At 42.8% G+C, this 27,577-nt stretch overlaps 3 protein-coding genes across 6 annotated transcripts in view; 2 read left to right on the plus strand and 1 right to left on the minus strand.

The window, feature by feature from the left end:
* EPSTI1 (epithelial stromal interaction 1) overlaps positions 1 to 27,577 on the plus strand; it is a 577,346-nt gene that overhangs the window by 311,065 nt on the left and 238,704 nt on the right. The window lies entirely within an intron of this gene.
* LACC1 (laccase domain containing 1) overlaps positions 1 to 27,577 on the minus strand; it is a 384,759-nt gene that overhangs the window by 234,096 nt on the left and 123,086 nt on the right. The window lies entirely within an intron of this gene.
* ENOX1 (ecto-NOX disulfide-thiol exchanger 1) overlaps positions 1 to 27,577 on the plus strand; it is a 367,889-nt gene that overhangs the window by 191,564 nt on the left and 148,748 nt on the right. The window lies entirely within an intron of this gene.

A 27,577-nucleotide genomic window follows, 5' to 3' on the forward strand; every position in this document is an offset into this window, starting at 1 on the left:
GTACTTTTGTGTACCAGGACAATATATTTTCTTAATGAGGAGGGGGGTATGTTAATGTATAATACATTCTTGACTAAAAATAGTTTTGAGCACAGAAAGAAATTTTGCAGCTTCAGAATAAAATGTACCAACCACATGATGCATCAATAGTTGGATAGTTTATCCATTTTATTATTATTATTATTATTATTATTATTATTATTATTATTATTATTATTATTATTATTATGCTATATTTACAATATGTAGTTGGTTCAGAGTTGTGGTTGATATTCGGTCAATTCTAAGTCTTCATGACCTTGAATCCATCAGAGACCTTGGAGGTCATCTAGTCCAACCCCCTGCTTAAGCAGGAGATCCTATACCATTTGATGGATATGGTTTGTCCAGGACTAGGTATTTTAACCACTTTTCTGAATGCTCATCACTTCCTGCTCAGAAGATCAGTAATGGCATCTCGACACGTTCTTTCAACCTTTCTTAAATTGCCTTTACTTCTTCCCTTCACCTTTTATGTGAATATTTAATGTAAATATGTAAGATTTGCCTTAATTATTAATCCTTCCAGTGAGCAGCCTGCAAAGATTTATTCCATTGGGAACTGGGCTCATGATGTCTTCATGCAGTCCAAAATATTGTATCCATCACTACAAATTAAGAGGCAGTCAACTTTTTTGAAGGTCCAACTTTCACAGCTATTTGTGACATCTGAGCAGTCAATGTAGTCTTGAAAACACACAGCATTGTGGGTCGTCAGTATGTTGTCTCGGTGCATGAATAGGACAACAAGATCCAGAGACACGCTGGTCAAATGGGGCTATTCTGTGGCTTCTGATTGTGGTGAACTGCACACAACCACATCTATGTGTAGTTATTCTTTGCACCCAGATCAGTATACCCTTGAGGACTTCATGGTAACGCAACAGAACTCAATTAATGTTGCTGATTTCTGGGCAAGATGCGTTTGATTTGTACATTTTTTAATCTTGTATTTTATATTTAAATGTTATGCCACATAGTAGGCCTTATTTTAATTGTGATGCTTCTGACACGAATAAACAAACAAACGGGAAGAGTCAGAGTCTTTGTCATGTGACTCTTCTTTCAGAAACTTCTAACCAGTTTTTGTACAATATGAAAAAAAAACCATTGCCAGTTATGTATTGATTATATATTGTTTATGGCATATTATGGTTTCAGTGATACTAGTGAAATCACTGTATTGGACTTTTTAATATTTGAGTCTCAAAGAAATATTTATTTGGTCCGAAGTCTGAGAAATATCTTGACTTGCACCTACAATCTATAACAATTTTAAGAGACACATAAATGTAAAGGAAAATTTTTGGCTCAATGTTAAGACTATTAAAAGGATTGATAAGGAGTAAATTGTTTGGAGCAGAGGCCTCACCTATTCCAAGGATTTTCTGGATGAAAATCCACATAATTGTTACCTCTGTGAATTTTCGAACCCAGGACAACAAAGTTTGTTTAATATTATTTCTACTCCTCCTTCAATTTTCACTGGAAGTTGAAGTAATCCTAATTTTGGGGGAAGAAGAAGTAGTTCTCCATTCAGTCATGTCTGACTCTTGGTGGTTTTATAGGCCTGGTCTCTCTATATCTTCTGATCTTGTGCTACTTGTGTGAGTTTTTCTATGTTCTGTCTGGTGGCAGCTTTGATGGTGTCCATCCTCCATGTTCTCTGGCAACCTGATTTCCCTTTTACCATGAATTCCTCCCAATTGCTTTCTCCAGTGAATTACTGGGTGGTACCATCCTTAGAATGCAACATTGCAGGCTGACTCTGCCCACATGCCAGGAGTTCGATCTTGACCGGCTCAAGGTTGACTCAGCCTTCTGTCCTTCTGAGGTGGGTCAAATGAGGACCCAGGTTGTTGGGTACAATAGGCTGACTCTGTAAAACCACTTAGAGAGGGCTGTAAAGCAGTATGAAGCGCTATATAAGTTTAAGTGCTATCGCTGGTGCCATTCCAGATGGCTGCACACATCTTCCTGCGGCTGGGTGCTCCTTCTTTCAGTGGTGGGATGAGGTAGACCAGTTGCTTTCGTGGCATGGAGACAATAACTTGGTCCTTAACACCAATAAGACCAAGGAGCTTATAGTAGACTACAGAAGGAATAGATCATACATCCAGCCCTTGGTTATCAATGGAGACCGAGTGGAGCAAGTGGCCAGTTTTAAGTTTCTGGGTGTTGTCATAGAAGAGGACCTGACCCAGGGGTGGGTTGGATTACCGTCACTACTGGTCACTACTCTTACCGTCACTACTGGTATGCTGATAGTGGTCTGTTCGTGCGCTGAGCACGCATACGCAATCCATCGCCTCTATGACAAACAGCTGCTTGTTGGGGCTCACGCAGGCACCACACACTGTGTGCGCAGTGGGCCTTTTGGCATAAATACAGCTATGGAGTGCGCATGAGTGGGTGGGCCAAACTAGCCATCATACTGGTACGCTCTCAGCTGCTCCAGGCCACTACCGGTATGACCGTACCAGTCCGAAATGGCAGCAAACCACCACTGACCTGACCTGTGGCGCTCACATCGCAGCCCTGGTCAAAAGGGTCCAGCAGAGATTATACAACCTGAGGCTTCTCAGGAAGTAACAACTGGATGGAAAACTGCTGGTGACCTTCTACCGCTGCATCAGAGAGAGTAGTTTAACTTACTGCCCTTGGGTATGGTTTGCCCATGGCACAGTGGCAGAACGGACAGCGCTCCAGAGGGTCGTCATGGCCCAGAGGATCATGGGTTGCCCCCTCCCCTCCTTGGAAGCGCTTTATAGCTCCCGCTGCCTTAAGAAAGTTCAAAACATCCTTAAAGATCCATCTCATCCTGGGCACCCCCCCCCTTTTTTTTTTTGAACTTTTACCATCTGGCAGACGGTACAGGGCAATAAAAACAAGAGCAAATAGGCTGAAAAACAGCTTCTGTAACTATGTTGAATGCTACGGTGTAGTGCAATATTAATGCAATATTGGGGGTTTTCAATTCAATTGTATAGAATGTGAAGGATGTATGTTGGTGTTTTATTTTTATAATTATAATATACACTGAAGATGGCCTTTAATTTCATTGTTTGAGGTGCATTGACAATCAAGTAAAGTAAAGATGACCAAAACAAGTGAGAGAGTTTCATGATTTTGCCTTCCTTTGACACGCGTGGGCTTGTATGCCCTCCAGGACTTACGTGTTGGTCACTGCAGCTCAAGCGCGTCGATTTTCTTCCCGTCTTGCTTTTTCAAGGTCCAACTTTTGCAACTAGTTTTTCCAGTCCCTTCAGCCAGTGTTCTTTTTTCTTTTCATATCTACTTGCAAACCATGCGTGGCCCTTGAACAGCATTATCCTGTAAAACTTAAACGTGTTTGCTGGTATTTCATGAAGCTTTGCTGTGGGTTGTTAACCCTACTTTTCTGCCTTTGCAAGAAATCTTTCAACAGCTCTTTGGAAAAACAATGGCTTTGTTCATGTTTTAATCTACCTTTTCTTATCTCTTTCGTTCTGTCTGTATGGTGTCCAAATTCTCTGTAGCCGCAATGACAACTAAGTGAGGGATGATGGAAATACAGCTATTGTTCTACCAATGTGTAGCCTTTTGTAAATGTGTTTGTAATTTGTTTAAATAAACATCCTTCTACCTTGTAAAACAACACTTGAAGCTCTGTTGCTGGAAATATTTGCGAGGAAGTACTTAATTTCATTTTCTGGAATGTCTGGCTTTGTTTCATGACCAAACCTTTGTTTGCAACATCAATTTTGGGATCTTTCTCTATATAGGTAGTTACTGAGGTAATTGTTCTCGCTGTCAGGAAATTTCTTCTCAGTTGTTGCTTCTCTCCTTGATTAATTTCTATCCGTTGCTTCTTGTCCGGCCTTCTGGTGCTTTGGCAAATAGCTTGACTCCCTCTTCTTCGGGGCAGCCCCTTAGATATTGGAACACTGCTATTGTGTCATCCCTTAGTCTTTTCATTGGACTAAAGGTAAAGGTTCCCGTCACACATATGTGCTAGTTGTTCCTGACTCTAGGGGGCGGTACTCATCTCTGTTTCAAAGCCGAAGAGCCAGCGCTATCCGAAGACGTCTCTGTGGTCATGTGGCCCATGTTGAAGTATTGACCAGCCGGCGTGTTCCATAGTTGCGGTAAAAAAAACATTGGGTTGCAAATTGCGTGGTTTTCTATGTTTGCAGTTGTGCTAAAGGATCAACTCTTTTTTCTTTCTTTCTTTCTTTAATTTACAGATACATTGGAGCTTTCATTTCTGGGATGCAAAAATTCAGACAAATGGCAGATGGCAAGGGGAAAAAAAGAATACAAAAAAACTGTTTTTGTGGATATCTAAAGATTGTCTGAATATTTGCAGCCCAGATGCAACGACTTTAGGAAATATAATGATTGCAAATGTCTATGGAAATTCTCCGTCATCCAGGTCATGGTTGTCCCAAAGGGGCTTTTTCAAAAGGCAACTGGACTTCTCTTTGTTTTTCCTTGACGACGTTTCGCTTCTCATTCAAGAAGGTTCTTCAGTTTTGACTGAATGGTGGGGAACGGAAGGATTTCTATTTCTTGCGGTCATTGGGTGGTTTGCCCCCCATTGTTGAGGCCACTTGAATAGTGCAAATGGTTGCAAAACTTTCTTGGGGTGTTTGAAAGGACTGCCTTGTAAACAGGAGATGGGTAGTGTTATCTCTCTCCCCCTCTGTGGAGAGAGTGCTGTTTAATCTTAACATGGAGGGCCTCTTTGACCCCTCTTTCAAGCCAGCGGTCCTCTTTGTCCAGAAAATACACGAAGGCAGAAGCTTGTCCACCCCAAGTATAAAACACCCAGACACAAACAGAGCATTGCGATGTATGCAGTAGAGACATCTGCAGATCTGTATGTTGGGGAAACAAAACAACCATTTGACACAACACAGAAGAGCAAACCATTCAGGACAGGATTCAGCAATCCATCCGCATTTAAAAGACAAAAGCCACTTTCTGAAGATGGCAACGTCCACATTCTGGACAGAGGGGACCGCTGGTTTGAAAGTGGGGACAAAGAGGCCATTATGTCAAAACTGAACAGCCCTCTCTCAACAGAGGGGGTGGGATACGACAGCACTTACACCCTGTTTACAACACAGTTCCAAGAAGGTTCCAAACCCATTTGCACTATTCAAGTGACCCCGAGGGCATAGAGGAGTGGTTCCCAACCTTTTTTTTGGCCATGCCCCACTTAAGCATCTCTAAAATCCTGATGCCCCCCCCCCCCCCCCCCGTGACATATAATTCTTACTTTACTCAAAAAGTGAACTCCACTCACATGGAGGAAGCCTAAAAGGCCATTGACTTGGTTTAAACAAGGTTCAAACTGCTCCCATTAAAAATCAAACTGCCCCCCTGTGGGCCTCACGTTGGGAACCATTGGCATAGATAAACCCTCCAAGTGGCCTCAGTGACTCTCAGAAAGAGTACAAATGACCAGATGACTGCAGGGAATATAAACCGATCATCCTCCATCATTCAGTCAGAACCGAAGAAGCTTCTTGGGATGAGAGAGAGAAACGACTTCGTGCAAAAACAAAGCCTAGTTGCCTTTTTGGGTAACGATTGCAAATCCTTCCTTATTCTATTTTTTTTTTTTTTGCTGGTAAATAAATTGTTATTCCCAGGGGTGGGTTTCAAAATTTTTACTACCAGTTTGGTGGATGTGGCTAGATTGGGGGGGGGGGGCAGATGACTGAGTGGGCATGCCCAACTTGTTGTCACTCATGCACACTCAGTCACATGACACCCCCGCTCACCAAGCCATGCCCACCGAAATGTTGGCGGAAAGTTTTTTTTTTTGGGGGGGGCCTCCAGCCTCGCTTGAGTGAAGGGAGCACCTGCAAACTACCCAGTAAGAAAAAAACGTTTTTGTCTTCCCCAGGAACTCTCTGCAGGCTTCAGCAGGGCTGGGGGAAGGCATAAACACCCCACTTTGTGGGGAAAATGGGTGGAAAATGAGCCCTTTTTTCACAAAAATGAGGCATTTCCCTCTTACCCCAGCCCTGCTGAAGCCTGCAGAGTGTTTCTGGAGGCTGGGGGAAGGCAAAAACACCTCCATTTTTGTGAAAAACAGCCCATCTCTGGGGCCTCTCTGGGACTGGCATTCAGACACCATTAAAAAGGAGGAAAAATACATGTTTTCAATAAAGATTGTTCTGCGTATGTGCAGAACAGGAAATAAAGATGGCGGCGCCCAGGATAGAACTGGTACGGTCACATGCCCAGCCGAACCAGTCCGTACCAGTAGGAACCCAGTTCTGGTTATTCCCCTAGGTGCCATCTCTGGCCCTTTTCATGCAGGAAGAACTGTGGTGCATGACATGAGGATTCCTGAAATATCCTGAAGTCCCACATCGCTTGGAGTTGCTCCATGTCATGTGGCCATGCACTCCTCTTTCCTTTCCTTTTTGTCGCTTTTGTGTTGCTCCTAAAACAGGGGAAATGCGAGCTCACAACGTTCTCTTCGTTCTGCCAGGGAATTTCCCTTGGCTTTTAAAATTTCCTTTGGAATAGGTCACGTTCTTCGCAAGGCAACATGTTAGTCCAATGCGCAGTGTTGCGCTGCGGATACGTGATGTGCAATTCTGCACTAAGTCACAATGGAAGAAAGTAAAGGCTTTCCATCCTGGGAGGGGGGAGGGGTCTGAGCTGCTCCTGGGGATTTGATTGACATTCGGTACAAAGCAACGTTCCATTTTTTTTCTTCCCCTTTACTGATAAAGGAAACTCAATAGAACAGCAAAACGGTTTTGAATGCTAGCCTGCAGCGCGGCTAACTGTGTCGAATACCACCGTGTGTCTTTTTTCCCTCCTCCGTCATTAGTCAGTAAGAAAGGGGAACAGTTTTGAGAACTCAGAACGAATATTGCCGCCCCCCTGAATTCTAGATTTTACTTTAGAGCACAGAACAGGAAATGTTGCTGTAGGGAACACACAAAGAACGGCTGCAGGATTTGCCTTTGGCCGGTCTAGAGAAAAGAAGGACCAGGGGAGACATGATAGCAGTCTTTCAGTATTTGAGGGGCTGCCCCAAAGAAGAAGGGGTCAAGTTATTGTCCAAGGCACCCGAGGGTAGAACAAGAAGCAATGGGTGGAAACTAATCAAGCAGAGAAGCAACCTGGAATTAAGGAGAAATTTCCTTAATTGGGAACAATTAACCAGTGGAACAGCTTGCCACCAGTGGTTGTGGATGCTCCACCCCTGGAGGTTTTTAAGAAGAGATTGAACAGTCACTTATCTGAAATGGTAGAAGGTCTCCTGCTTGAGCAGGGATTGGACTAGAAGGCCTCCAAGGTCCCTTCCAACTCTGTTATTCAGAACTTTCTAATAATAAACCAACATACGTAATCTATTGAATTTAGCCTTATATATGTCCTAGATTTAGAGTCAAGGAAGGCCTTACAGACATTGATAGCAAAGTTTCTCTGACTTGTGCAATGTGGCAATTGGGTATTCGCTAACTAATATTGCATCATCTTCTGAAAGCCCATCATGCTCTCTAAGATAGATAGATAGGTAGGTAGGTAGGAAGAGAGAGAGAGAAAGGGATGGATGGATGATAGGTAGGTAGATAGATAGATAGATAGATAGATAGATAGATAGATAGATAGATGATAGATAGATAGATAGATAGATAGATAGATAGATAGATAGATAGATAGATAGATAGATAGATAATGGAAAGATGGATGTATGGATAGATGTTTGTTTGGATGCATGGATGCATGGATGGATAGATGATAGATGATAGATAGATAGATAGATAGATAGATAGATAGATAGATAGATAGATAGATAGATAATGGATGGATGGATGGATGGATAGATAGATAGGTGAGTGGGATGGATGGATGATAGAGGGATAGAGAGAGTCAGATAGATAGATGGACAGACAGAGGATTCCAACCTATTCTCCCTCCCTTCCTTCAAGGTTTATAACTCTCTCCAATCTTGAAACAAACAAACAATGCTATAAAACATTGGGGATACGTAGGATGTTTTTGTTTTCCCCTAGCTGCCAATTTGCAATTTATTGGTGATATAATCGTGGGAAGTCACAAGGTTAAGTTGGGCAGCCGTATAAATCGAAATGCACCAGATAAATCACATAAAATGAAAAGGTTGAGCAGATTCCTTCCTTCACTGTTTAATTAAAGTGTTGGGTGATTGCTGCAGATGATGTGCTTTGTTGGTGTGTGATTTTGTTTGTTCCTTCATCCCTCACTATTTGATCATCTGGACAGCTTATGTCAGTATTTGGCAAGTCAGTGCTCAGGAGGAGAGTCCGCCATTAAGCCAGAAATGTTTTCTCGTCATGCATAAACGAATAAACAGTATTTCCTACAGGAAATGCCTCATAAGCTAGGCTGAGTTTTTATTCTGATGCTTCATTTCTTCTGCCATGTTTGAGAAGTTGAGGTTGCATTAAAGTTTGTAAATGCTTGATGGCTGTTGTGAATAAATAGATAGAAGGCTGCAGTATGGATTTGGTTCAATGGCCTTATGGGGGGAGGAGGAGGAGGAGGGGGAGGAGGAGGAGAGAAGGAAGGAGAAGAATGAGAATGAGGAGAAGAGGAGGAGAGAAGAAAGAAGAAAGGTTGAGGAGGAGGAGAGAAGGAAGGAGGAGGAAGAAAGGAAGGAAAAGCAGGAGGAGGAGAAGGAAGGAAGGAAGGAGGATGAGGGTGGAAGGAAGGAGAAGGAAAAGCAGGAGGAGGAGAAGGAAGGGAGGAGGATGAGGGTGGAAGGAAGGAGAAGGAGAAGCAGGAGGAGGAGGAAGGAAGGAGAAGCAGGAGGAGGAAGGGCCGAAGAAAAAAAGGAAAGAGGAAGAGGAGGAGCCAAGGTGGCATCTACAGGGAGATCAAAAGAGCCAAGGTGGCATCTGCAACTGCACAACCAAAACTTCTGCCATATTTAATGGGTTGTACATGCATTAAAAGAGAGGGAGGGAGGGAGGGAGGGAGGGAGGGGGGGAGGGAGGGAGGGAGGTAGGTTTTTTCTTCTTTTTACAAAGTAGCTCCTGGTTGATGGGCATAACTAAGAAAGCCGAATTAAAGCACAGTACTACATTCCATGATAATGTTGATATTCTCCACAATTCCACTCATTCCACTTAGAGCAATCCACTTTTCCTTAAATTCAAATGCAATAAAGAATTGGGAACATTTGGAAATCTCAAATCATTTGGAACTCATTTCCCACATTTCAGGTTTTTCCCTAAAGATTTCGCTCTTGCTCAAGTTCATTCGCCTAATGCCATATCATCTTTTAGGGTTTAGAACTTTTTTCCCAGTCCTTTGGGATTAATCTTGACTCCTGGCAGTTGCTCGGATAGTCCCTCGAGTTGTCTTGGCAAGGTTATTCAGAAACAGGCGGCTTCTTTCTAGCCAGAATGACTGGCTCAAAGTTATTCAGCTACCTTTGTAGCTAATGCAGGACTAGAATTTCCAGTCGCCCGGTTTTTAGCCTGGCTCCTTAACCACTAAACCAATTTGGTTCTTTTTTGTTTTTGTTTTTACAGCATTCGGATATCAGAGAATATTGAGAAATACTCTACTTAAAGAGTTGTTTCTCAGCCAAGGCAGAAAGAAAATATATAAAGTGTGTGTGTGTGTGTATATGCACGTCACGCGCGCATGTACTCTCTCTCTCTCTCTCTCTCATCTATCTATCTATCTATCTATCTATCTATCTATCTATCTATCTATCTATCTATCTACATACACATACACATACACATACACATACACATACACATACACATACACATACACATACATACACACTATATATTTTTTCTTTCTGCCTTGGGTAAGATGTGTGTGTGTGTGTGTGTGTGTATGTATGTATGTATGTATGTATGTTTATGTATATGTGTGTATGTGTGTGTATGTTTTCATAGATTTTCATGGGTGTAGGTATGCTGGTCTAAGATTGAGATTGTCTTTGCAATGTTTTGGCGAGGTCTCACTTGCCATCTTCAGGCTGGGTTTTGGGCTTAAAGCGTGGTCAGAGCTGCCGTCTTTCTATAAATCTTGGTGGGGGTGTGCGGAGTGCTGGCTTTGTTTCAGTAAGTGGAATGATTGTGTAGTTGTATCATGATTGGTTGATTGGTGCTGATTGGTGCTGGCTGTGTGTCCATTGTTGTTTCATGTTGTAACGGCCTGGGTGGTGGGTGGGGCTCGTTTGTTGACTAGGGCTGGCTTCCAGATATCTGATAGGCGGGAGGTATCATCACGTTTATTCATGTTGTGGGGGTGTTTCTCTATTTCGATGGCTTCCATAATTATTCTCTTGTTGAAGTGTTCAGTTTTGGAGATTAACCTGGTTTCTTCAAAATCAATTTCATGTCCTGTAGCTTTAAGGTGCTGGAAAAGGGAGGGAGTTTTTTTCTTTTTTTTTCTTACTGCGTTCTTGTGTTCTGCGATGCGTGCATTTATTCTCCTGTTCGTTTGTCCTATGTATGTTGCAGGGCAGATTTTGCATGGTATTCCGTAGACTCCTAGGTTTTCTAGCTGGATTTTGTCTTTGGGGTTTCTTAAGATGTTGGCTATTTTTTGGTCAGTGTTAAAGGCTGTATTGATATTGTGTTTGTGGAGAATTTTGCTGATTTTATCTGTGGTGCCTTTGATGTAGGGGAGGAGGGGGATGTCCTGTTCTGTGTCTCGGTTTTTGGGGGGAGTCTCCCTTTGGATTAGGTTGGTAATTGTTTTTCTTTGGAATCCGTTGGAGATTAATACGTTTGTGAGAGTGTGTAATTCAGTTTTCAGGTGGTCTTTGTCAGCTAGGCGTTTGGTTCTGGAGATGAGGGTCTTGGCTACAGAGTTGATCTGTGCAGGGTGGTGATGGGATTGTGCGTTTAATCCCTAAAGATATACAATGCAGGCAGGAAAGCCAAAGGGAGCTAGCTTGATTGATGGCAAAGAGTATATCAGACATTCGGATCCCCCCCGCCCCCTAAGAAAATAGCCATCAAGACCCTCTCACATCAGAAGCCCATCAACCTACAAGGCCCTTATATTTGACAGCTGTCAAGTACGATCAAAGAAGCAAAATTCATCCAGGCTTCCTTCTTTAATGCCAAGAATTTAAGTCCGTGTTTCTCCATCTCAACAACTGGCTGGGGAATTCTAGGAAGCCGAAGTCAACACACACAACTTAAAAACTGCTGAGGTAGAGAAATACGGAATTAAGGATTACATTAGAGAATCAGGAGGCCAGGATTGGTAGCCCTCCAGCTCTCCTTCACAAATGTGAAGGTGGGGTCTCTTTGAAACTTTTGACTCTCTTCTTCCCAGGAACATTTGCGTGGTGGACTTAGAGTGCATTTATTTGATAAACCTGTAATGAGATCTTCTGTCTCCTGATTGTGTTAGGGACTTCGCTCTTCTTTTTCAGCCTCGGTGCAATCTCTCATAGCAAATTCTTCCACAATCTTCAACAATCGATAGGAGATAAAATTACAAGCTTGCTTATAGTTTCATTGCTTTGGGAATCCACCATATCCTTCTGATAAATTTGCCCAGCCACAAAAGAATCTCATTAAAAATATGAGGCTATGAGAAGAAGTGGGAGAAGGATAGGAAAAGGCTAAAGGTTTGAGTCAAGAGAGTAATCAGATTGGAATCGTTACGTTTTCCCCAAAAGGGTTTAACTCCTGAGCCCTCTTGAATTCTGTTAACTCTTATTTAGTGCCAATTTAGTGCAGACCGCTGTTGTTGATGATGATGTTATTCATTCAGTTATGCTCAACTCTTAGTGATTCTTCTGTTTTTATTTACAGGACTGTGAATTCCTTTCATTCACAGTCAGCACAGCTTTAGCAAACAATCGTTCAGAGGAATATTTATCCACACAAACCTTATCTCGCTTGGTGAGCTGCCAGATAACCAGTTTCCAAACACAGGGCAGGGCAGCACTTGGCGCAGAGTGTCTTATAATCACAAACAGAACTTTCCACTCTTGAAACAACCAAAGGAATGAATTGTTTCCTGCAAAAGCCCCCTCCCCATTCGCTCCTCTTTTCTTTCCTATAGGAGGGGACAATCACCCTGAGTTGTTCTTTTCTTCTGGCAGCTCTGCGCATGCGCACACTGGGAACAGGCTCCAGCTGTTCCTCTGCCTCACTGCTGCCTAGCTCCCTCTCTGCCTCCGATGCAGAGCCTCGTCTGAGCTTCCCTCAGCCCCCAGGACTGGCCCAGGTTCCTCCCCAACCTCCTCACTGCCCGACTCTGCTGCCAACTCCGCTAGCCGACGGCGGGCCACAAGCACACTAGCAGAAACAGCTGAGATACCTCAATAGCCAGATTTATTTGCCTTTCAATTCCTCTCAAAGAGAAGTTGAATCAATTCACTGGTTCAAATCCCCGAGACAGTTCAGGCCCCGGGAACCATTTTTTCCCTATATTCTGAAAAAGATGCATTTGTGGAAAAAGGATGGGAAGATTTATACACAGTGGTTGATTCTGTTTCAAACCCCCTATCTGTCTTTATTACATCTCCCATAAATACTTTTTTCCCTTTTCTTTTCTTCTTCCCCCTTTCCATCAATTAGCCAGGGCCTACCGCAGAAATCAAGCTGTCTTCCGACTCCATTCATATTTCTTATCTGCGCTAACAGCCGGTTTTTGGGAAGGACGAAGAAAGCAGCTCCTGTAAAAAATGATTTCCCCAGACATCGTGAGGTTTACCTTTCAAAAGTGGCTAATGGTCGCTCTTTCACAGAACGACAACCCACAAGCGATGATCGGGAGAGCAATAACCCAAAAATGTATCTCTGGAGTCTTGTAAACCTCGCAGGAACAGTGGGACTCACAGGACTTCTAGAAGCTTCAGCAATTGGCAGTTTGTTCCCTGAAACAGGGATGGAGAAGGGTAGGGTGGATTACTGTAGGGCAGGGGTGTCCAAGTCCACAAGTCTTAAAGTTGCCAAGTTTGGACACCCCTGCTGTAGGGAAAGCTGCTTGCAGGAGTTAATGCATTGTAGACCAGTTGGAAATGATAGAATGATTCAAAAATGTATCACCCATAAGACTGCACCCATCATTTCAAAGGCCATCTCAAAGAGGACGGAATGCCTAGGTCATATTGGGCTTACCTGTAGGGCTGATGATTTATTAGGAAGTTTTGATTTCTTTTATCTGTTCGGGTGTTTGTATTGGTTTCATATATTTGATATGGCCAACTGACTTCATCAATAAAGTCCTCCTTCCCTCCTCCTCCTCCTCCTCCTCCTCCTCCTCCTCCTCCTCTTCTTCTTCCTCCTTCTCTTCCTTCCTCCGTTCCTCCTTCCTCCTTCTCTTCTTCTTCCTTTTCTTCTTCCTCCACCTCTTCCTCTTCTCCTCCTCCTCCTCCTTCCTTCCTCCTTCCTCCTCCTAGTGCCTACTGTCCCTGTTCTACTGTCCCATTTATATGTACTCTTTTTATCTGTTTATAGCTATGTTTTGCTTATTTATTTTACTTATTTATTTTTGCTTATTATTCCTTCCTCCTCTTCTTCCTCCTCTTCCTCTTCCTCCTCCTCTTCCTCTTCTTCTTCCTCCTCTTCTAATTCTTATTCTTACTCTTAGTTTCCTCCATATTTTCTATGTACCAAAAATGCAGTTGGTGTTGATGTCTGTGAACATAACCAGAAGCAGCTGTGGCATATATTTTTATTATAGTATGGCTTATTATTTTCTCTGCCTTGCAAGGTGCCAGAAAGTTCTATCAATTTAGAAAGTGGGACAAATGCAGTAGTGTGCACTGAATGATTAAATAAATCTACCGTTAAGATTAATGTTTAGATATCCCTTGCAAGTTTTTTGACCACGGTAGAAACCTGGCTTGTTAGCTGCTTTTTTTGTTTTTGATTTCCCAGTTTATTCAGAGCATTGAGATTTCCTGGTGGTGCCTCATCCAATTACTATCTAGGACTACTCTAGGTCTGAATCCCCCCCCCCTCTTTTCCATGATGACCCTGTGCTGCAGACTGCTTAAATTCTCTCCATCCAAACACTCCCCAAACCCAGCCTTTAGTTAAAAGTCTTAGCTAATTTTTTTTCAAACCTCAAGGTCAAGTATTGTTAGAAAAGAGACTTGATATTTTCTAACTCGTGTGGCAGTTAAGACAAGGCGTGCTTAAAAATACGATTTAACTTGCTCCCTGTAGGGTAATTATAGTCTTTTCAGCCAGTGAAGTAATTTTTAAATTATAGATTGGTCCAGTCATTTAATTTGATAGGAACAATCATGGTTAATTTTACAATTTTTATGCTAGCACAACAGTGACAAAAATGATTTATCTACCTGCCAAGCTCTGTCTTTTCTTTAAAAATATGAATTTGTCTGTGCTTTTTTAAAAGGAAACACAAGCGCTAAGAGAAAAAGTCTCAACAAAAAAAACTTTCCTAAGAATTGATGCATTTGGAGATGGAAATGTCAGAATTGGGACAAACATCCTGAGTGATCTCCTTGGGACAACAGAGGGGGAAGAGCCACCTGGGAACTCTTGAAAGGCTTCAGCAAAAGGCCTTGACCCGAGACAGATGCAGAAACCCCCTCAAGGGAAGAAGAAATAGCCCACAAGGGTTCTGGGGAAATGGGACTTCTTAAGAAGTTGTGAATGCTCCAACACTGGAAGTTTTTAAGAAGAGATCAGACAACCATTTGTCTGAAATGATATAGGGCTTCCTGCCTGAGCAGGAGATTGGACTAGAAGATCTCCAAGGTCCCTTCCAACTCTACTCTTCTCTTCTCTACTCTACTCTAATCTACTCTCTTTCTTCTCTTCTCTTCCCCTCCTCTTCCCTCCCATCCTATCTTCTTCTCTTCTCTTCTCTTCTCTTCTCTTCTCTTCTCTTCTCTTCTCTACTCTACTTTCTTTCTCCTCTTCTCCTCCCCTCCTCTTTCCTTCCATCCTGTCTTCTTTTCTTTTTTTGTCTCTCCTCTCCCCCCTCCCCTCCCCTGCCATCCCCTCCCATCTTATCTCATCTTATCTCCTCTTATCTCATCTCATCTTATCTTTGCAATAAGTGTGAATGTGAAAACTGGTGATAAGTAATTCTTTTTCAGTGCCATTATAACTTTGAACGGTCACTAAATGATGTGCTGTAAGTCGAGGATTACCTGAAATTAGCCAACAGTGAAGGGAACCAGTTCTTTTTTGAGTTGGATCATGCAGAGTCATGAAGGTTAGAACCCGTTTTCACCACTAGAGTTAAGAGCTAAAACTTAATTATTTTAGTGTTTCTGTAGGTGTCCTCTTTGGAGGGTAATGGAAAGTGGAATAGAGACTATGGAATTCCTTCCAGGTACCAGCACTCACTTTCATTTCTACTATCTCCAATTTCTTTTAATACATCAAGTAGCACCTCTGCTGAGGCTTTGGTTCCCAAAGCTTTAATTAGCTAATGGAATTAAAAAAGGAACTGATTATTCAGGGGGAATTCATGGCAGGGTGACATCTATATTTCAATTCTAGGGCCCTCCGTTCTACCAACTGGCTGATGGGAATTTTTGTGAGAGGTTTAAAAGACAATTGATCAATTTAGACTGGAAACCTTCCAATGCGGTTATTTTTGCACTCTAAAAGTTGCTTTCTCCCCCCCCCCCCCCATGTGAACTTGAAAGCCTGAATAGGAATCATTCCAGATGAGTAATTTTCTTTTTTTTTCTTTTTTAAAAAATGGTTCTTAGCTGGCAGGCTTCTAAATTTGCTGCCTCTCTAGCTCTGTGCTCTTTATTCCCCCCCCCCTTACTCTCTGAAAGTCCACTGAGTATTAACTACACGAACAGCCGTCTTCCCTCCGTCACAAATAATAATTAACTGAATTCCTTCAGGCCAAGCTACTTTCCCGGGAGTATATATAGAAATATATATTGCATTTTAGAGCAATGGCCTTTTCCTTGTGCTTTTCAGAATCTATTTGAAGCATTCAGCTCAAGAAAATAAACATGTCTTAATATCACAGCTGAATTCTTTCCAGGTTTTTGCTCTATAGACGGTTAATGTTAGACTGTTCAATTTTTTAAATGTTGTCATAAGAAAAAGTTCATTTCCCCCCTACAATTCATCCTCGACTTGCGACCAACAATTGAGCCCCAATTTTTTGTGTTTAAGTGAAACATTTATTAAGTCAATTCTTTCCCCATTTTAAAACTTTTCTTGCCACAGTTAAGTACAACACTACAGATAAGTTAGTAACACGGTTGTTAAGTGAATTCAGCTTCCCTGTTGATCTTGCGTGTCAGAAGGTCGCAAAGGGGATCACATAACCCCGGGACACTGCAACCGTCATAAATACGAGTCAGTTACCAAGCGTCTGAATTTTGATCACATGATCATGGGAAGGCTGCAATGGTCATAAGTGTGAAAAACGGTCGTAAGTCACTTTCTTCAGTGCATTGTAACTCCAGAGGGCCACTAAACGAATTATCAATAATTTGATAACCACTCAGAGAGGCAGGAATAATAAAATTCCTTTTGTCACTTCTGAGCTCTCAGCTCAGATTAGAACAGAGGCAAAAGGGGGCATATTTTATTCATAGGCAAAGGTTCCCCTCTCACATATGTGCTACTCGTTCCTGACTTTAGGGGGCGGTGCTCATCTCTGCTTCAAAGCTGAAGAGCCAGCGCTGTCTGAAGATGTCTCCGTGGTCATGTGGCCGACATGACTCAATGCCGAAGGCGCACGGAGCGCTGTTCCCTTCCCACCAAAGGTGGTTCCTATTTTTCTACTTGCATTGTTTACCTGCTTTCGAACTGCTAGGTTGGCAGAAGCTGGGAGAAGTCATGGGAGCTCACTCCATTATGCAGCGCTGGGATTACAAACTGCTGAACAGCTGACCTTCTGAATGACAAGCTCAGCATCTTAGCCACCGCGTCCCTTGTTTTATTCATAAGGCACCTAAAACACAGAAATAATTCAGTGAATGACATTTCTCCGAAGGACAGCAAGGCTTTAAGGAATTGGACCCTTTGCATTCCAGAAGAATTTCTTCCAACTGTGAAATATGATTGATGGAATTTGGAGGAGAATAAATGCAAATGGATCTATGCTGGACCATTTCTATTTGCATAGAAATGATGCAACTCAGACCAGTTTGCGTTTATTGCAATTATTTGTATTTCAGTGGGTCTAAAGCTGGCTGAGAGGGACGCGGTGGCTCAGTGACTAAGACGCTGACCTTGTCGATCAGAAAATTCACTGGTTCGAATCCCTAGCGCCACTTAATGGAGTGAGCTCCCATTACTTGTCCCAGCTTCTGCCAACCTAGCAGTTCGAAAGCATGTAAAAGTGCAAGTAGAAAAATAGGGACCACCTTTGGTGGGAAGGGAACAGCGCTCCGTGCGCCTTCGGCTTTTAGTCATGCTGGCCACATGACCACGGAGACGTCTTTGGACAGCGCTGGCTCTTTGGCTTTGAAACGGAGATGAGCACCGCCCCCTAGAGTCGGGAACGACTGGCACATATGTGCGAGGGGAACCTTTACCTTTACCTAAAGGTAATTTTGCATTAAAGCAAAGTTCCTGGGATATATATATATATAAAAAGAAACCCTTAGTTCAGAGTTGGCTGCAAAATATTTATGAGACAAATCTCTTCATGCATTTTGAAACTCTCAGTCCATGTGAGATCATAGCTTCCTTTTGATGCCATGCATAACTGCAACTTTCAGGCAATAAAATATGCAAATGTAATTTTTACCGTTCCTAGGAAATAGATAAAATTAAATTGAGCTGAAGCTTTGCCTATTTCTGCTTGCATTGTGGATTTGTTTTTTGTTTGTTTAATTGCATGGGTGTCTCTCCCAACCCCTGGATGTTTATGTGCTCATTAGCGTTTGCATATCACTGGGATCCCCCCCCTAAAAAAAAAAACTCCCCATGGACGATAATATAAGCAAATAAAATTAGTAGCACATATGCATAACACTAAAAGCCATCACCATCCTTCTAAAAGAGATTGGGGAGAATTTGGAAAGGGGTGGGAGGAAGCAGAGACGCAAGTCGTGAAGAGACAGAAGTGAATCTCTTAATTAGATTTATCTCATAAAAAACAGACAAGAAAGTCAAGGAGAAACTTTTTAAAACTCTGGAAACAACTCGTCTTTAAGGAATTCATTTTGGGAAGTCCTCAAGATTTAGGTCAAGTCAGAGCTACGTAGACGTCACCCCTTCAGGGTAGACCAGGCAAGAGAAAGCAATGCCATGGGCTGGCTCAGTGGCTAAGACGCTGAGCTTGTCGATCAGAAAGGTTGGCAGTTCGGTAGTTCGAATCCCTAGCGCTGTATAATGGAGTGAGCTCCCGTTTATTCAACATCTGGCATTTCTACTACATCTACAAGCCCAGCATGGAGGTCAAGAGTTATCATTACCCCAATTCCTTCCAGATTTTGTCTAATCTGTTTGATAGCAATCTAATCTGGTGTTTAATGCCTTATCCATAGCAGAGAAATCTGAAACTTAATTAAAAGTGTTAGTGGGAAATAAATATCTTATTTGTGCCTGCTACCTCAATGTCTGTCTGTCTGTCTGTCTGTCTCTCCACCCATCCTCCGCCCACCCACCCACCCACCCACCCATCCATCCATCCATCCATCCATTCTCTCTCTCTCTCTCTCTCTCTCTCTCTCTCTCTCTCTCTTTCTCTATCTATCTATCTATCTATCTATCTATCTATCTATCATCTATCTATCTATCTATCTATCTATCTATCTATCTATCTATCTATCTATCTATCTATCATCTATCCATCCATCCATCCATCCATCCATCCATCATCTGTGCCACTCATGTTCCCTGCTGGTTTTCCTTTTAAATGAGCTTCATCTTTTTATCTTTCCAAAAATATCCTGTTTGGAGATATAACGATCGGCATTATGCATTTATTCAAAAGACGCATCAGGAAGAGAAGTTTGAAATATTGATGTTTTTTGCAATGCTGCCAGCAGCAGTTTAAAAAATGCTCTTTTATGTTAGCTGGGCGGTGGATGGTAGGAAGGGGTAATGTTTGGATGGAAATGCCCGGTTTTTCTTAGGATATGCCAATCCGATTGTTCTGTAAATTGTACATAGGAGGGACAGGGACTTAAGATGACTAAATTAAATTCTGGAGATAAAGAATTGTTCTCAAGAAGAGAAGAAAAGCGGACAGAAATTGCAAGGAAAGCTTTATTTTTTTAAAAAAATAATTTAATTTGCAATAAATTTTAATTTAATTTTTTTTACATTAAATGAATTAAATTTAATTTTTTAAAAATAAATAAATTAAACATACAACCTATGACCACAAGTGAGCCCAAAATTCCTGTTGCTAAGTGAGACAGTTCTTAAGCCAGTTTTGCCCCTTTTTTTACGACCTTTCTAAGTGAAACAGTTCTTAAGCGACTTTTTCCTTGTTTTGCGACCTTCCTTGCTACGGTTGCTAAATAACATGACTGCACTTAATAAGTTAGTAACCTGGTTGTTAAGTGAATCCATCTCCCCTATTGACTTGGCTGGTCAAAAAGGAATCACGTGATCCTTCCAGGACATTGCAACTGTCATAAGTACATGCCAGTTTCCAAGCCTCTGAATTTTTGATCACGTGACCACGGGGAAGCTGCAATGGCCGTACGTGTGAAAACGGCCGTCAGTCCCATTTTTCAGTGCTGATGTAATGTTGAACGGTCGCTAAACAAACTCTTGTAAGTCGAGGACTATCCTGTACGGCCGATAATTCGTTAGAAACGTGAAAGCTGAGCTTCAACGCGTTCCACGGCCTTTTCCCGATGTCTCCGTTGTTATGGAGAACGGTGGTTTTTTGCTGATTTAAAATATTTCTGGTTCGCCCGGCTGCCTTGCAGGAGATGTGGAAGTTACTTGACTGTGAAAATTAATGCATAGCAAAGAGAAGATTCTTTTGTGGAGGCAGTTGTGACAGACAAAGGTTTCCGGAAGGCGGTGGATGAAAGCCACAAATTTCTCAGGGGTGTTGCTTCGATTCGTGTGCGGTTCAGAGGCTTCTCATTTCAATATTATTACACATTTAACATTGGAGCTGCTGCGGGGTGGCTGGCTGGGATTTCCCCCCTAAGAGTAGGTTTCATTTAATATTGGAATTACAAACAGTCCTTGACTTCCAACAGCTCATTTAGAGACCGTTTGAAATTACGACGGCGCTAAAAAAAAGGGACTTAGGACCGTTTTCCTAGGAGAGAGAGTTCCACTGAGAGAGAGTGACTGGCCCAAGCCCAGTGAGTTGGCTTCAATGCCAGGCACGTACTAAAACTCTTAGCCTCCTGATTTCTAGCCTGGTGTCTTCAACCTCTATACCATTCTGCCCTTGTCTCCTTCCCAGGGCCGAGCGATAGTGGCTGGCCCAGCACCCAACTGGCTTCATGCCTAAGGCACGTAGTAGAACTCCTGGTTCCTAGCCTGGTGCCTTCAACCGCTTCACTAAACCGGTTCTCTAGCATTATTGGCAACATATCATAGTCTACAGTTGAAAATAAAAACCTATTTCCTTAGCGTGCTTTCAACATGAAAGGAACGTTTGTAACACAGACATGTCTTAGGGCTGTGATGGCGAACCTGTGGCACGCTTGCCACAGGTGGCACACGGAACCCTCTCTCTGGGCACATGAGCCGTCGCCCAGCTCAGCTCTACCACGCATACGTGCGTGCCTCCCGCCAACCAGCTGATTTTCGGGACTTTGCCACGCATGCGTGAGATGCACAGGCATGCGTGGGGGCATGGAGGGTCACATGCCCATGTGCAGGGGGTGGGGGGAATGCGGGGGATGCAGCATCCCCCCTGTGGCCCATTTTTGGTCCCAGGAAGCTTCAGGGAGGCCTGCTACGCCAGGGGTGAAATCCAGCAGCTTCTGACAGGTTCTGGAGAACCGGAAGCGGAAATTTTGAGGAGTTTGGAGACCCGGAAGCGGAAATTTTGAGTAGTTTGGAGACCCAGAAGCGGAAATTTTGAGTAGTGTGAAGACCCAGAAGCAGAAATTTTGAGGAGTTTGGAGAACCGGAAGCAGAAATTTTGAGGAGTTTGGAGAACCGGCCAATGTCACCTCTGGCTGGCCCCAGAGTGGGGAGGGAATGGGGATTTTGCCGTATCCTTCCCCTGCCACGCCCACCAAGCCACGCCCACAGAACCACAGTAGTAAAAAAAATGAATTTCACCACTGTGCTAGACCCAAAATGGGGCACTGAAGGGGGGTGCAGTGTCCCCTCAGGGCCATTTTTGGTCCCAGGAGGCTTCATGTGCACATGCACGGGAGAGGGGGAGGAGTGGGGGGGTCATGTGTCCATGCGCAGGGTGCATGGGAAGGTGTCATGCACACATTGCATTATGGGTGTGAGCATGCACGCTCATGCTTCTGGCACGGGAAGACAAGACGATTCGCTGTCACCGTCTTAGGGGCTTTTGCCGAATCCCGTGTCCCTATGAACGGCCTCCCTCTCCCATTTCTTTCCTCCTGGCCTTGCCTTGAGGGAGAATCAGATGCAGAACTGCTGTTCCTGAAGGCCAGAAGCTTCCATTCCTTTCCACCATCACTGATGAGATTTGATTGCTGCAAAAAAAAAAAAAGGGAAAAGTAAAAAATAAAATAACTTGCCCGGAAGGGGGGGGACCCCATGTGATCCAGCAGCTCATTTAAAATATTTTTCTATTTATGTGGCAGAGGCTTCTTACTTGGCGTGCCGGCACATCAGGGTGCAGTGGCCCAGAGGGGAACTGGTGGCATGCTAATGGCCCATAGAAAGGGTGCCCTATAGCGCAGAACATTTTAAGCAGGGCGCCAAGCTGTGCGCAGCTCTGTGGGAACTGACTCTAAGCAACACTCCCTCTCCCCCGAACATTTTAAAGTCTCTGGCGTCGAGGTTCCTTGAGGGCTCTTTACTCATCGGTAGGCATCTGTTTGAGTGCCTTGATCTTCGTTTCCTCCGTACGAAGGTATAGGGACACCTTCCGTAAATATTTCCATGGCAACTCCACTAGGAGGAGGAGGAGGATAAAAAAAACTGAGCTGAATTGGAATTTGGGAATTTTAGCAGAATATCTACAGGGTCAAAAGTGAGGGAGGGAGAAAAGGACCTCTTTCTGGATTTTTCTTTCTGGACCTTTCTTTCTGGTCTTCAAGTCCAGAAGTCAAGCTACGTAAGTTCAAGTCAAGGAGCAATGGATGGAAACTAATCAAGGAGAGAAGCAACTTAGAACTAAGGAGGGATTTCCTGACAATAAGAACAATTAATCAGTGGAACAATTTGCCTCCAGAAGTTGTGAATGCTCCAACACTGGAAGTTTTTAAGAAGAAATTGGATAACCATTTGTCTGGAATGGCCTAGGGTCTCCTGCTTGGAGACTAGGCAGGGGGTTGGACTAGAAGACCTCCAAGGTCCCTTCCAACGCTGCTATGCTGTTATTCTTAGCAAAATTCTATTGCTAGGTAAGACACTTGTGAAGTGAATTTTACGCCCATTTTATAACCTTTCTTGCCCCAGTTGTTAAGTGAATCACCATGGTTGCAAAGTTAGCAACACGGTTGTTAAGTGAATCTGGCTTCCTCATTGATTTTGCTTGTCGGAAGGTCGCAAAATAGGATCACGTGGCCCCGGGACACTCCAACCGTCAGAAGTACATACCAGTTGCCAAGCCTCTGAATGTTGATCAGGGGACTGATGCTGCAATGGTGGTGAAATGTGAAAAATGGTGCTGTTATAATTTTGAATGGTCACTAAATGAAGTGTTGTAAGTTAAGGAACTGTAAGTGCAGGAACTGGGCAAGGCCAGTCCAGTGAAGGACCAAAGGAGACATGATAACAGCCTTCCAGTATCTCAGGGGCTGCCCCAAAGAAGAAGGTGTCAAGCTATTCTCCAAAGCACCTGAGGGTAGAACAAGAAGCAATGGGTGGAAACTAATCAAGCAGAGAAGCAACTTAGAACTGAGGAGAAATTTCCTGACAGAACAATTAATCAGTGGAACAGAAATTGCCTCCAGAAGTTGTGAATGCCCCAACACTGGAAGTCTTTAAGAAGATGTTGGATAGCCATTTGTCTGAAATGGTGTAGGGTTTCTTGCCTAAGCAGGGGGCTGGACTAGAAAACCTCCAAGGTCCCTTCCAACTCTGTTATTCTATTCTATTCTGTTCTGCTCTGCTCTACTCTACTCTATTGGTCAACCTGTATCTCAAAACTGGAGAGCAATATGTACCAGGATAATATTATGTCTGTTTATGAATGCAGGTCAAGTCTGTTGGCAGAACTCTATTGCCTGTTTTCCTTCTGACATGATCAAGGGTTGTGGAAAGAATCCTAAACCTCTGTTTCATCCTAAGAGAACTGGGTTCCAAAAGCTGACATTAAAAATAAGCAGCATTAAAGTTAGGCACTTTTACTAGCTAGAGGCAAAATGCTTTACTCATAATGCTGCGTAATGTTTAAAGAGTAACTAACATGATGTTTACGACTCTCAAAATATGTTTGAAGGAGAACACGTTGTTGGCTTACGGGAATTACATTTTGCAGTAGCTTCCTCTTGACCCAGACCATGGTGGGGCAGGGCAGGGGGTGTGTGTCAAGGTGTTGAAATGGAGGAATGCAGGTAACTAATTTGTTCTGACTCAGGGCCCAAACACGACAAATCCTCTGACGTGACCTCAAAAGATTCCTTTATTAGGAGTGCTGGCAGCCCTAAAAGTCAGTCTCTCTCTCTCATCGCAGGATAACAAGTCCATCTGGCTGGAAGAGGACTAGTTGTCTGCCACATCTCTTCATCTCCACCTCCTGCCTTTTAACCCCAGAGCTAGGGTGGGGCTCTGCTAGCAGCAGTGGCTCTTCCATCCCAAAGACCGGCTCATAGATTTCCACTGCTCTCCTCTCCTCTGCCTTCTGCGCATCCACATGTCAGGCACTGGACCCAGATGTTCCTCCTCTTCCTCATCAGCCACCTCCAGACCTGGGGGCTCTTGACTCTCCATCTGAGGGCTGACGGATGACCCAGGCTCCGCCTCCATTTCTATCTCTTCCCCCTTGGAGCTCCCAGGTTGTCTTGACGCTGACCCTGACTCCTCCTCCTCCTCCTCTGATTCAGCAGATGATAATCTGCAAGGAGAAATCAAGGAAACATTTGCCTTGGATATCTGTGTTTCAGGGAACCATCTTCTCTTCATTCTCTTCTCTTCTCTTCCTTTCTTCTCCCCTATCTTATCTTATCCTTCCTTCTCTTCTCTTCTTTCTCTTCTCTTCCTCTCCTCTCCCCTATCTTCTTCTTCACTCTCTTCTCTTCTTTCTCCTCTCTTCTCTTCTCTCTCTTCTCATCTCTTCCTCTCTTCTCCCCTATCTTCTCCTATCTTATCCTTCATTCTCTTCTCTTCTTTCTCTTCTCTTCTCTTCTCTCTCTTCTCTTCCTCTCCTTCCCCTATCTTATCCTTATCCTGCAAGGAGAAATCAAGGAAACATTTGCCTTGAAGATCTGTGTTTCAGGGCAACATTAGGAAATGCAGGATGAAAATCCAGAATAGAGTTTTTTTTTAAAAAGTCAAAATGGCCACAATGATACAATGCATATTTTTAAAAAGGGCAGAGTTTTGATAAAAACTTCGATAAAATCCTTAACGCCAAGAACGCCTATTTACTTCCACTGAGCTAAATCTCCCCGAAGCAGAAACATCTTAGTTCAAAATATATTAGGATTTTTCTCTTTCCAATTATAGAAACATAAGATTTGTTGACAAAACACCGTGGGAAGTAGAAGGCAAATCAATGCACCCTCCCTAGCAACTGTGTTAAAAATTGCGCTGATGTTCAGAACTCTAAAAGAGAAAAACAGAATAGAGCAAAGACGTTAAAGCTTCAAAGATTTGTAACACCATATTTTTCTTGCTGGATACAAAAAAAAAGAATACATTTTGTTTTGCTGCAGCATGTATAAAATAGTGCAGCTGTTTTGCATGAATGAATGCAAAAAACTTTGGTTAATTCCTCCTCTAGTTAAAAGCTGCTATCTTTGCATTGAAGAGTTATTTGCAACGGTTCCATTGCAGATTTATTTTCATGGGAATAAGCAATAAATATAATGAACACTTAGGCAAGCATGACAAAGAGGCCATGTGAGAGTTGGATGCTTGATAGTTCTTTTTTTGATGTGGTCCATAGATTATATTTGGTCATGGGAAATGTCATTAGAGTAGCATTGCTAGAAGTTTGTGGTAAATGTTTATCTAGCAAGAGAAAGACACATTTACCCTAATCTTTTTGTTCTTTTTGATGTAGAACATTTTATAAGCGAAGCTTACAATAGGAGACAAAGGTGCTATCTGAATGTTTTTGCATCTCTCAGGTACCTGGCTCAACAGTAGTAACTGCGAGAGGGATCTTGATATCTTAGTGGACAATCACTTAGATATGAGCCAGCCGTGTGCAGCAGCTGCTAAAAAAGCCAACACAGTTCTAGGCTGCATAAACAGAGGGAGAGAATCAAGATCACGTGAAGGGTTAATACCACTTTATAAGGCCTTGGTAAGGCCACACTTGGAATACGGTGTTCAGTTTTGGACACCACAATATAAAAAAAGATGTGGAGACTCTAGAAAGAGTGCAGAGAAGACCAACAAAGAGGATTAGGGGACTGGAGGCTAAGATACGAAGAAGTTTGCATTGGGTATGTTTAGTTTAATGAAAAGAAAGACTAGAGGTGACATGATAGCACTTTGAGAGGTTGCAACAAAGAAGAGGAAGGGGTCAACCTATTCTCCAAAGCACTTGAAGGTGGGACAAGAAGCAACGGGTGGAAACTAATCCAGGAGAAAAGCAACCCTAGAAATAAGGAGAAATTTCTTGACAGTGAAGACAATTAATCAGTGGAAAGGCTTCTCTCCAGAAGTGGTGGGGGCTCCATCGTTGGGGTTTTTTAAGAATTCTATTCTGTTCTGTTCTGTTCTGTTCTGTTCTATTCCATTGCTTTCCACTCCACTCCACTCCACTCCATATTCTGTTCTGTTCTATTCTATTCTATTCTATTCTATTTTATTCTATTCCATTCCATTCCACTCCACTCCACATTCTATTCTATTCTATTCCATTCCATTCCATTCCACTCGACTCCACCCCACTCCACATTCTATTCTATTCTATTCTATTCTATTCTATTCTATTCTATTCTATTTCATTCCAATTCACGGCACACCACTCCACTCTACTCTACTCTATTCCATTCCATTCCCTATTTCTTCACTGAGTGCCTTTTCTTTCCAAGATAAGGGAGTGATTGCCATGTTGAAAACAACTTCTAGACAGAATGAATAAATGGAAAGAGATATTCTATATGAACCAGGGCTGAATATGCTTCTTAATCTCAGCCCACTGTGCCATAATGTTTTCCCCTATCTAGATTATTTTTCAAAATGTATTATTGTTGCAGTTATTTTGTACTGCAAATTATTTCGTGATCACCACACTGGACTTCCTTAACACTTTTACTGTAGCTTCAGTGAATTTATTCATAGGAGTTTAGCTTGGATGCAGCTGGTTGTTTGATGCAAAAACCCCCAAAACCTTCCACTTTCGCAGCTTGTCAAAAGCATCTGTTGTTCATCCAGGATCTGGACCAAGTTGCCAGATCCCATTTAAAGGTCCACCTCAGTGGATCAGCTGTTTATCTTACAGATCACTGGTGTTGTTTTAAGATTTGTGAGCCTTCCTGTGGTCTGCTTCCTAAAGGAAGTCTGGTTTATGTATTATACTCCAAATATACAATTTAAAAAACATAGAGCAGTTACTTGGTCCTTCAGTATCCTGGGAAAATGTTCCTTTTTCTCAGGAACTTTGGAGCTTTGCTTGAACTGACAAACGATCTACTGATTTACGATACAATATAATACAATAGCAGCGTTGGAAGGAGCCTTGGAGGTCTTCCAGTCCAACCCCCTGCCTAGGCAGGAAACCCTATACCGTTTCAGACAAATGGCTATCCAACATCTTCTTAAAGACTTCCAGTGTTGGGGCATTCACAACTTCTGGAGGCAACTTCTGTTCCACTGATTAATTGTTCTGGTTGTCAGGAAATTTCTCCTCAGTTCTAAGTTGCTTCTCTCCTTGATTAGTTTCCACCCATTGCTTCTTGTCCTGCCTTCAGGTGCTTTGAAGAACAGTTTGACTCCCTCTTCTTTGTGGCAACCCCTGAGATATTGGAAGACTGCTATCCTGTCTCCCCTAGTCCTTCTTTTCATTAAACTAGACATACCCAGTTCCTGCAACGTTTTTATAAGTTCTTGACAGCTTGCTTAGAGCTATGAGTTAGTCTTTCAATTATGGAACATACAGGAATATTCAGTGTCTAAAACATCCCGAATTAAAAAAATATAAGCTCTCATCTCTTCCTCTCCTCTCCCCTATCTTATCCTATCTTATCCTTCACTGTGGGGTACTTGGTGCTCTCTGAACTTGGTTGTTTTCTTGCAGACATTTCATTACCCAACTAGGTAATATCATCAGTGAGATTTGTGGAGAGGAGGAGAAGGATAAGAGATGAAGAGGAGGAGGAGGAGGAAGAGGA

The sequence above is a fragment of the Natrix helvetica genome (genome assembly GCF_964273705.1).
Source record: "Natrix helvetica genome assembly, chromosome: 3".
NCBI lineage: Eukaryota > Metazoa > Chordata > Lepidosauria > Squamata > Natricidae > Natrix > Natrix helvetica.